A 12,152-nucleotide genomic window follows, 5' to 3' on the forward strand; every position below is an offset into this window, starting at 1 on the left:
TCTCTAGTCTTGTACTATCACTTTATTGTGCATCTGTGACTTCGCACTGGCACCACTTTTGCACTGCTTATAGTTATGTACATTCTGATTCCTTGTCCCCACATGGATGTGGAAAGCTAGATGTAAAATAAATGTTAAACCTTAATTTTTATAAAAATTTGAATATGTAGTTTGGATATGGTTTGTTCTGGTTTTAAACTATGAAAGTGAACTTATTTTAAAGTCTAGTTGTCTTGACATTTAGAAACCTGGGCTCTCTTAACAGCGCATGCCTCCCTGAAATGACGTTCTGAAATTTGTTGATGAAGTTGTGGTTCATGCAGCATTTCTGCTTTGCGAACCAAAGATCTTTGCTTACACCATTTTTCTGGAAAATTGGATGTACTTAAAATACAGCTGCCAGTAGCATTACAACCGAGGTAAAAGTTGATACTTGTAAGCTTACGAACGTATTGCTCTCACCTCTTTGGTAGTTGTGTTAATTTGATGCTTATTACTTTGTCTTGGAGTCATAGCCATTAAATTACTTAGGCGATCAACTAGAAGGACATTTTGTGAGATGTAAGGTACCAGGCTTTACAAAACTCAGAGGTGTGGATGAGGGAGGGTCAGGGAAGGAGAAGACAGTAAAATATTACATGGAAGATGGAAATCTTGTTTGGACCACTACATGTTTCTCTTGTACATCCGTAATGGTCCTTCTGTGATAATTTTCTGTAATTAGCAAGTGTGTGTTTTGATGAAAGAATGATGGGTGAATTGTAGGTGTTATATATGCATGCCAGAGGTCATGCTGAGACTTAAAATCTGTGGGAAGTGGCAGGTGTCCTTGAAGCAGTCTCAGCAGTGTCTCGTGCAGGCTTCCTGCGGAAGTTATACTTGGGCTTGCTGTTCAAGCGGGGGGGCAGGGGGAGGAGCTGGTTAGCATGAGCTAGGAGATGATGCGAGAATTTAAGAACTTTTACCAAAACAAAAAGCTTAATTAGCGATTATCTTAATGAATAATCTACGTACCAAACCCACAGATAGTCTAAAAAGCACGTAGTAGGTCTTCATTCCAGTTAAACACGGAGGGAGAAAAAGACTTTCAGTTTGAACTTCACGTGAAAAATGAAGGTTTTTGAAAACACTGAAGTTAGTTGTCCTGTCCAGCTCTGTTAAAAGACTTATTTCAGTATGATAGATGCAATAATAGCTTCAGAATGCAGGGGCCAGCTCCATCCCAAAAGTCTTGGACTGGACAAAATCTATTTTTTTAAATGGCTTTTATTTGAGAGTATTTATAGCGAACAAAGTGTCAAGCCAAGGCATTTAGATTCAACAAACACATAACAAGGAAAGAAACTTACACTTCAGCACTGCTTCTGGAATACTTTCTTTCAGATTTGCCATGTTTAAATAGGGTTTGAATTTGACAACGTGATTCCAAATTTCACTTTAAAACTTTCAGAGGTTTTAGGCACATTTTTGAGTCTTTTCAGAATGCAGGAAAAACTTGATTTTTTCTCTTTCTCTGCTCATGCACACAGCATCTTCTGTATTCGTTGAAAAGATCAGTAGAAACACATTTTTACAGTGTGTGTGTAAAAACAGTTGCACTGTACATAGTTTTTATATAGACTATAGATGTTAACTCTTTCTGAAAAGTCTGGCTTTAAGCAGACCACAACAGTAAGGTCTCACTGCTGTGGAGGCATGGAACTACAGTCTGGCAAATGGTTAAAAGACAACTAGTATATAGATGTGCAGGCGTACTGTACCAGTCCTGTTAGATTTGATAATTTCTTATGCAAAAAGGAATTAGCATTAATTAACAGGTAACTTCATGGTTTAAACATTCACAGACAAAAATGTTCTAAACTTTATTCTTTCCTGCAGCCTCCACTTAATTGTTCTCTCCAGCCATTTTATTTCAAATCCTTCGTTGTTATAAAAATAGGATTTTATAGGCATTATCATCTGAAGCAGATACCATAGGTCCATCAGATGTGGCTACTGATTCAGAAGAAATGTTCAGTCTGTAAGACCCTAGCAGAGTAGTAGCATAGTAGAAGTTGGAATTCAGCTGAAGATTTCTGGCTGTGTTCATAGGTGTCAAAAAAGATCTAAATTCAGTTTCTTTCCCTGGTTTGTGTGTAGTTTTATACATAAAACGATGCTAAGACAACCATCTCTGTTGGAGAGTTAAATGAAACAAATTAGCACTAGAACAATGGAATGAGAGAAATAATCCATGATGAATAAAGGATTTTAAGGTGTAAAGGTTATTTCACTAGAACGCAGACTACACTAATTCCTTCAAGCCAGAAAACCAAAACACTGCTACTCATAGCATTAATTTGCTTTATGCGGTTCAGTTCTCCGTGTCATTGAATGGATGCTGTTTTACCCCAGTGCCTTCAAAATAAATATAAAATGGGCACAAATGGGAGAACTGTTGCATTCAGATCTCTATAGGCAATTGTTGCATATTTAAAAGGTAGTTGGAATTACGGCTAAAATATTTTTGGTATAAGGCTGAGGGCTTATATATTGGCAACAGTGCAGGACCAGCGCAGAGGAAGCATGGTAAAATGCAGGACACTAAACTGGGTATAAATCTGTGATGTAAAGCAGAGATACAGAGGGTAAAGACCAGCTGCCCCTATTACTGTGAAGTGAAAATGCATTGCTGTCAGTTCATGCAGTCTAGCGTAAAACCAGCTGGCTTCAAAATAATGTGGAATAAGGTAGCTGATAAATCGTAAGCGTCCAGGTTGGCCTGTCAAATAATAGCTGTTCAGATGCAGCCTTAGGAAGAGCAATTCAGAGTATAGACAGATGAGCTTTTGCAGGCATGTATAGAACAGTTCCTAAGTCAATGTTTGTGAGTGTTTCACCTGTGCCTGTAAGTTGTGACTTAGTGTTCTCCTCACTTAATGCTGCAGTAAGTTTGGTCTCCTGTGCCATTCAGAAGCAAGTTCTCAGTCTTCTGTAGGGGTAGCTCAAAGTTGTCAGCTTTCTTTGTACTGCAGCGAGGTGATGTGATTTGTTTAACGTGGATCATTTGGCAGGGAAGGGGTTCAGTAACTTGCAGGTGAGCAGCAGGAACTGCTGTAACTATTTCTAGAGCAGCTGTCTGTCTCAGTTCGGTTAGAAGAGGTGACAAGTGTATTCTTCAGTGATAGATGCCAGAAATGAAACAGTGAATTTGATAGGACAACTGTGTAAAGTAATACTTGAGAATTTTTTACGGATGTCTGGTAAACATCCCTGCTTGCCCGAAATAGCATTTTTCTTTTTTTGGTCTGTCCGTTGGAAATGTTGGAGAGAATTCAGTATCGTCTTCAAACAGTGAAGGTTTTTAGTTTGTGAGAGGAGGAAGAAGCTTCATCAGGAGACACACAATGTTGATCAGAACATGTTGTTTTTCAACAGCTTTAAACTGACCTGTGGTCTGGGGTTGTACCTGATTGACTCTGGGAGAGTATGCAGCTCTCTTTGAACGACTGCTGTTGCGACTGGCTCCTCTTCAGGAACTGGAAGCCAAGATACTCGAGCCTCTGTACTTAAGAATTCTAGGCTTTGCCAATCATCTTGGTAATTCTGGCTTTTGCCTCAACCCTGTTAATCTTCGAATTAACTGTACATTGGTCCCATTGCAGACTCAACATGTGCAGAGTATGATCAGTTGCTTGGAGGATGGCGATACTACTTTGTCCCCATGGGAGGAATGCTAGTTGGGGAGCTGGGCGGCTGGTTTTGCTCCAGCTGCTTCGGCGTCCTGGGGTTTGGAGACAGAATTTGGAAATACGTTTACCTTTGTCTGAGATGGGAATTTTGTGTCAGGTTAGCCTTTCAGATGTGATGTCATGATTCATTAGAGGAAATGCAGAAATCAAACTGTTGCCTGTGTTCTTGAAGAGCTGCCTAACTGGTGATGTTCTTATCTTAGAAAACATCGATAGACACTGAATATGATAGTTTCATCTATGCTGAGGAAAAGAGAAGTCTATGCTTGTTTCTAAATCAGGCCTGGGTTTTTTTTCCCCTCTGGCCAGGTAAGCCTTAGCACTCCGTATCTCACAGTATTTGATGCAAGTCTAAAAAGAAACTGTGTTCATATAGTCATGCCCTGCCCTTTTTTTTTTTTTTAAAAGGAATTTTCAAGAACACAACTTTTTACTGAACATGCAACTCAGATCCTCTTGGCATCTAAGTGAGGAACTGCAGTTTGCAACCTTATGTGCAGAGCCTAGTGTGAATCTATAGCCCCTTCCTCCTGACAGATTTGTGACGGTAAATAGCAAATTTATCATAGCTCTGGCAAAGACCACTGCTCAGTATGGAGCTATTAATTCTTACTCTTGCTAAAAAGAAGGTGTACAGATTCTTTGCCACAGTATTAATCCTGCTCTGACAGCGAATGCGGACAGCTTAATTCACAGATATCTTAGAAATTGAAGGATCTATTCAATACAACCATTATTTTATTCTTTTTCCTATTGCAAGGTTTGGAATGCTCTTAGTGGGAGTAAGAGGTCCAGATCTCTTCATAATGTACTAGATTTTGTGTCTGTACTCAGAAGAGCATTGAGGAAAGTATCACTGTTAGCAGCTGTAGGAGTTCTCACTGAATAAACTGAGTGGAGAACAAGGCAACTTCTGGAACCCTTTCATAGGATGGGTTAGTGCTGGCTACAGAACTGAATATAGTATTTGGGACTGAGTGTTGCTCAGTCTCTATGTCTGTGAGAAGCCCCTTGAAGTCTTGCAGGCCTTCAGCGTATAAGTCTGGTCTAATTGACATATGTACCTTGACAGGACTTAAAAGTACAAGTTTTACTGTTGGTTTTTTGTTCGTGTGTTTTGCTTAGCTTTTGTATACCTGTGTTCTTCCACTCCACCCTTTCTTCAGTTTTTTTCCTTGCTGTGAAGCCTGGCGAGGATTTCTTTCCTTAAAGTTTTAGGAGATTTCTGTTAGAACCCCCAGTGCTGATCTCTGAGAGGTTTGGGAGTTGTTTTGGTTTGTTTTTGTTTTTTTTTTTTTTGAAAGGCCAGAGGACAAACCATGTAGGAATACATTGATCAGTTCAGCTAAAATAGGTGCAAGCAAGATGCATGATGTTTGGAGAAGGCTTTCTTGCTTCAGTGATCTATAATGAGTAGAAAATCTCGCCACATAAGCTCATAAAGGCAGCATGCCTTTAGTGTGTATTAAGCCACTCTGATTCTGCAAATTGTTAGGTGTAGTAGCAATAAATACAAGCCCCCCAAAAGAGAATGAATGTGGCTTTGCATGAGCTTATTTTGCAAAGTATTATGGTATTTTTTTAATGTAGTAGTAATGCTACAAAACCTTTGCAATGCAATCATTTCTATAAAGTTGGGGTGCTTAATACAGTTAGCTCTGCATAAATAACAAAGGGGTTTTCATACACTCGGAAGACGGAAGTTTTCCATTAGTAAGTATTAGCGCTATAAAAAGCAGGACAAAGTTTCTCATGATTTGTCTACAAAGAGAAGTTAACTGAAGTGCATAAGCCAAAGCGTGCAGCTGAGCATACACAACATATACTAGTGTAAGCCTCGCTTGACCCCGATTTCTGTAGTATAAAAATCCTTTGGTTTGGGAGTTTGCGGTTTGCCTGGGATTGAATTCTGTGCTCAGTAACAAGCGGCCATGAAACAAGTGCAGGTAGTGAGCCTAACCAGCGTAAGAGGCAGAACTTTCTTGTGTAAATGAATTGTGACCCTCTTTCTATTGCTGACTGTACTAACTGCCCTTAATGTTTTCCCAGTTTGAGTTCATGAGGATATCTCGTAAGTCTGGTTTACCTAATGATTTATGTTTCCTGAGATCCATTCCAAAATCATTGAAAGCTGCACTTCAAGGTATCACAAGCAATCACAATCACACAATCACAAGCAATTGAATTAGGCGGAGGTAGGCAGGTGGCTGTTACTTAATTTAGCTAGGCTTTCTTCCGCTCCTACTTCGTATGTGCTGCACTTCGCACTCAGAATTGCAAAGGATGTGAATTTTCATAGCCTTTTTATTTATAAATTGGGAAAGAAGTAAAATGCTTTGTTTGGATTAACCATAAGTGATATGAGAAAACTCAAGTTTTATAACCCTGAAGCATGTTTTTGCACGTAATAGTCTTTCCAATACTGATACACTGATGTAGAAAAATATTGCAACTTTTCAGAATAAAACCATGAAAAGACAGGCTTGTGGAAACTTGTGGATGTAAAACTATTTCCTTTCATTTTTTTAATGTGGTGGTTGTGGCATCTTACTGGCCACACATGGATTATGCTGTGCTTTACAGGGGAAGGAAAAAAAAAAAGAGGAAGATGAAAAGAGAAGTTGCCATTTGCTGCTTAACCTAAGCTAGAACATCTCTGGTTCACAGGGCTGGAGACCTGACACAGAAATAGGCTGTAGTTGACCAATCAGCCCTCCTAACCTTGCTTTCCGTCCCACAGCCACCCTGCAATGCTTGTCTCCACCCTTCAGAGACCTGAGCTTTTTGCCTCTTTCTCACAGGTGCACCTCCCCTGCTAGGTAGGGCTTCTCTGATCTGACAGGGAATCTCTTTCATGTAATTCAACTAGGCAGTGCCAGGGGACTCCGAGTGCTTTAGGAGCCAGTATTTTATGCAATTGCTAGGGCAAGTAATGCCTCTTGAGGAGCAAAGCAACTTAGAAAAGAATCTTTTCACTCTACTAACTGCTGCAGTGGTTCTAGTTGGGAGGAGATCTTGTAAAAACACCGGGGGGGAAAAAAAGGGTTAGGGAACTTCTTAAGCTTTTAGGTTATATGAGCATAGGTTAAAACAATTAGGATTAGGAACCTAGGGCACAGATATGCGGGGACAGAGTGTGAAGGGGAAGAGCTCTATGTTGTCAGTCTCACTGAATTTTTAAAGAGAAGTTACCATGTAGCATATGCTGACACATACATTATGAATAATTCAGGGTGTGGACAGCAGAGAGGGCAGCCAGCTGTGCCTTCTGAGCCAGCTGCAGCTAACTGATAAGCTCTTGTAGAAGAGTTGTGCTAGGAGGAAGTAGCAGTAATCATAGTTTGTGGTTACAAGATTACGGGTCATTGCAGGGAAGCTGGAAGGATAAATAGCACATCAGCGTCCTTGGTATTAAGAGAACACAACAAAACAGAAGAGGTCTTGAAGAACCTCCCAGGTTCAAATTGCCACCACAATGTTCACTAAACAGTGCGTGACTCTTCCCAGTCATGCAGCGGCTTTCTCACGTCAGCATTGAGCTGTCCGCTGTTGACTGTCACAAGCAGGAGGTGGCAGAAGGAAGCTTAGGTGTGCCCTTCTGTCCTCCAAGGAAACCTTCCTGGCTGTGACCAGGTATGGAGGTTTCCAAAGTGAATATTGAGGAAAAATTGTTATTTGTCAACTTGCTAGGCATATTGAACTACTTCATTACACTAAATTGCTTAAATTATTTTTTTAAATAGTTTCAAGTACTTTTTTGGTGTGATTGAAATTCCCCCAGGCATTGTTCCCAGTCTTTAAAACTGTGTTTATCAATATGACCACTGCTGATAAACTGTATTCAGAAAATGCTGCAGTCTTAGTGGTGAGAAAACAGAGCTCTTCCATGGAACTGTGACACTTGTAGCAGCTATCGAAGGTATAGGCAGTAATTTGAGGACCAAATTACATGGATCCGGTGGACTGAAAATTTATCTGTAAACCAAATTGAGTGTGGTAGTATCTTAACGTGGCCACTCCCTGAAGAGGGTGGGGCCCTTCTTTCACCAAGGACTGAGCAGAAGAGACAAGGTTCTCTTCAAACTCCTGAGGCTCTTTATGATGTTTCTAGCCATAAAACGACTGCCTGCTGTCCCTGCTTCCAGCACAAGTATCAAAATACTACCATTTTGACTAGCGCTAAAACAAGAAATCTGTAGTTCGACAGTACGAGAGTACAGCAGGACATGAGGAAATGGAACGGCGCTGCATCAGGAGCAGTTCAGATGGGACATGAGGAAAAGGTTCTTCACTGAGAGGGTGGCCGGTCACTGGAACAGGCTCCCAAGGGAAGTGGTCACGGCACCAAGCCTCTCGGAGCTCAAGGCGTGTCCAGATGTTGCTCTTAGTCATATGGTTTGGATTTAGTTAGTCTGGCGAGGAGCAGGGAGTTGGACTTGATCCTTATGGGTCCTTTCCAACCTGAGATATTCTATGAACCTTCTAGTACCCCCTGTTCTCTTTGTTTACTGCAGTTAGCCTTCTCTTTTTGTTACACAAGAATCAAACGTAATGCTTTTTTTACAGATGGGTATGTATAAAGTAGTATTTTTGGTGCTGTTTATGTACTAAGTCATTTGGGGGAAAAAAACCCTCCCATATCAGTATGTCTGCTTGATGAACATACATGAGCCCACTTCTGTTAACTCTTACTCCTGAGAGGTTTGTACCAGTGCAGTGAGCGATGTGGCAGGTAGCATCCTGGACTGCAGGAAGATGCAGTTCCTTATGTAAGGAGTTTGCACTGGAATCATTCAGACAAGTGAGGTTTTTTGTATGTAGGCAGGCTCTTGGCTTATGCTGCTGCATAAGTGGGGCTTGAGTCGATTCAGTGGGGGCTGCTTCTTTGATTGGAATTGATTTGAATCAATGATCTTCATTGGTTAAGAATTCTGCCAATTCTTGTAAGTGCTGAAATAATCATTAATCTCTCAAGGGGGGGGAAAAGCATCTCTTGAGTACTCACAGTTTTCATTAAAGTCATCTTGAATATTCCCTGCTGCTTGCACTAGGGTCCCTTTTGCAGAAACGACTGGACAGAGTTTGTCCGAGTGCTGAAGCCAGGTGCATTCACCCCACTGAAGGTGTGAGAAGCAGAGGTCCTGACCTGCTCCTGTGGTTGGTCTGGAGTGACCGAGCTAGAAAAAGAAATGCAGCTCACAGGTGTTTTCGCAACTCCAGATCCATTGAAGTTTACTCATCCAACTTACTGGCCATAAATTTTTGTTGACATTCTCATAATACTCACCTGCACAGAAAATGTTCATTACAACAACAGTAGGCTGGATGTGTATGTTTCGTGCTTAGTGTAATCTGTCTGGTATGTCCTGTGCTCGTCTGGCCAAACGCCAAGTACACAGTGTTAGTAAGACTCAGTGAAGCCTCTCAAACTTCCGTCATGGGATAAACTGCGTGTTACCTGTGATACCCACGTTCTCAGGGATTTAATTTTAGACATTCAGGGGCGAGTGATACGTTGTATTGGGGTCACTGTCAAGTTTTAGACCTTTAAGAAAGGCTAAGCAAGCTGTTTTGTAACGTCCACATACATACTAGTGATTTCTGATGACTGCCAGAGATCAGTTTTGATTCCAGATATGTTTTAAGTAAGTTTTAATGAGAGTTCACGGGGAGCTTGGACAGCAGCATGCCTCGTCTTGAGACAGTGACTTTGCTGCTCATGAGACAAAAGGCAAATGACGATGGTCAGTGTTATGTAATCTTATAAATAGATTGGGCTTGTTTCAGAATTGTTTATAAACTGAAGAGAATAAAAGCTATGGGAATTCCACCTTCCAAAGAACTTGTCTCTAGAAACCTGGTCATGCTGGCTTTTAAGATCCGGATGCTTTCTGTGTCTGTGGCCTGGGAGGCGGTGACCCGAAACCTAAATCCTGTGGTTTGGGCCCACCTCAAAACAAGATGCTATGTAGAGGTATAAATACAGGTTTTTGCCAGCATACCTCATGAAGTTTAAGGGTAGGCTCAAGGTGTTGCCTGCCTTTCTGCTTATGCAATTTTAAAGTAGTTGTTACCTATTTTCTTGCTTTTTTCCCCTCCATACAGCATTTGCCTGGAGCAGTAGCTTCCCTTCCACATACTTTTAATTACTCGTGATTGTTAGCATTGAGTAATTTTGTTTGCTAAGGAAGTCCCTTTGCAATGACCTACAGACTTCACAATAATTATGGAAGAAACTTCAGGCCTACTACTTAGATTGTCATTTTGTATTTTGCTCATGATAACCTAGTACAACGTTCTCTTCTAGGGAAGTATTAATAGTGTCCTCACCTAAAAGCAATGTTAATTTATTTCCTCATTTTATTTTTAACATCCTTTTTGGATGCAATCCAAGATAAATACGGAGTAATGCCTGAAATGTGTCCTTTTTGTCTGTCCTTTACAAATCCATAGCTGGAGGGCTCCCTGCACTGTGTTGCCCTTACACCAGAGAGTAACTATTTTGCATAGCAGTTGTATGTTTTGCAGAGGCAGCCATGAAACACAGGACAGGTGTTATGTTGAGGAGCTGCAGGGCTTTCATACAGATGTGCAGTACCGGCTGAAGGTATTTACAGTCATGCAAACGCAAGTCCAGTTTTACAGCATTATTTATACAACACGTCTGCATAGATATTGCTGCTTCTATGCAAAACTCCCAAAAGCAGAGGATCCTTTACTTGTTTTGCATCTTCTTTCAAATGATCGGTGGTGGTGGTATCTGCAGGGGTTACCAAAAGAGATAGCAAGCCCCGATAGGGACCGGTGCGAACACAAGGCCTGTTTTGCTTCAGAGGTGGTAACCTTCAGCAGAAGAATGGTTCAGGGTGGACAGGTGGGGGCAGTAATATCTTAAAGTACTGCAGCCAAATCTGTGAGAACCTGTTTGTTTAAAACCCTTGTATGAATTTGAAAGAGGAAACAGCAGCAGCCTGTTGTGTTGATCAAGATTGCGTAGCAATCGGAAACAAAAGACTTCTGGATCAACATGGCAGAATTTGGGCAGCTTCAATGGAACTGCTCTGAATTTATTCTAATAGAGCTGAAGGCATGGTTTTTCCCTTCAGCTTTTTGTCTCAGTTGAGAAAGAATATCTGCTTGCAGTATCGTAAAGTAAGAATTGTAGTAACCTCCTAAGTTTGTGGCATTTCAGAAATATAATATGGTACACAGTAAAAGAAAGCCACACAAAAGATCTTGCTTTGTGTCGTAAGACTTTAAAAGATAAAACCACAGCCTTTAAGACTGCAGTATCTTTAAACAGTAAAAATGTCATTTGTTTAAAAATACCCTCAAACAAACAAAAAAGAAGCCCTAAAACTGGGACATGAAAATGAGACATGGTTTAACTTAATTATAAGCCTTGAACAAGGAAACAGCATGTTCTCAGAATACTTAATTACAGCATTGTTTTTAGGTTGTTTTGTGTGTGTGTGTTGCTCCAGTCAGTCTTCAGCAGAAAGAATAAAAGGCAAAGAAAACACGGAAGTACAGTAAACATCTTGAAATGCAGTTTCCTTCTTACTGGGAAGGTACCACATGACTTGCTGAAAAAGATGTATTAAAAAAAAAAAACAAACCAGCATGCAGTTGTTCTTTTGTAGCATTAAAACTTCATCCTCTGTAAATCTGCTTCTTGAGAAATAATATCCTGCAAGATCATTCAAGCAGCACTACAGTGTTTAAATGCTTTTAGTGTTGTATGAGTGAATTTAAGGAGAATACACTGAATTGCTTGATTGTCCTGAAAGCATTACTCACTGACAGATGAGGGCAGAAACAGAACAAAGTTTTCTACTATTAATGTATAATGATTTTATAGTCTGAACGTTTAAAGGTGAGAAGATACTAATTTTGACTGAATTCTACAACGTGCAAAGCCAGCTGAGGTAACTCAGTCTTCTACCATGATAGTCTTTATTTTTTGCCAGTCTCACTAGAAGATGGTGGGGAGTTGAACTGAAATGGGACCTGGATTTCAGTTAGTCAATATATTGAATGTGGGTTACTCAAGTCTTAAAAACATACACATGGTAACTGTTCCAACAGCTATATTTCTGCACAGACTTCTGCTGCCAAACAGTATGGGTCCCAGCCATCCCTTTTTGAAGTTGGTAACACTTTTTTTTTTTTTTTGAGTGACAAAAAGATCAGCTACTGTGTCTTTCCTTGGACCATCATGTCTCAGAACTGTGCCCCCTCCCCCGTTCTCTCACAGCTGAAAAAAATCTCCTGCGGTTATATCGTGTACTTTTTCTTTATATGGTAGATGAATGGAAGGAGTGGCATTTTTATGTTGTATTGAAACAAAGGGCTGTCAGCTGAAAAGGATTTGTATCAAAAATACAGAGGCATGTTGACCGTGTTCAGTAATGTTTTAAA

This window comes from Phalacrocorax aristotelis, chromosome 4 (assembly GCF_949628215.1).
Source record: "Phalacrocorax aristotelis chromosome 4, bGulAri2.1, whole genome shotgun sequence".
Lineage (NCBI taxonomy): Eukaryota > Metazoa > Chordata > Aves > Suliformes > Phalacrocoracidae > Phalacrocorax > Phalacrocorax aristotelis.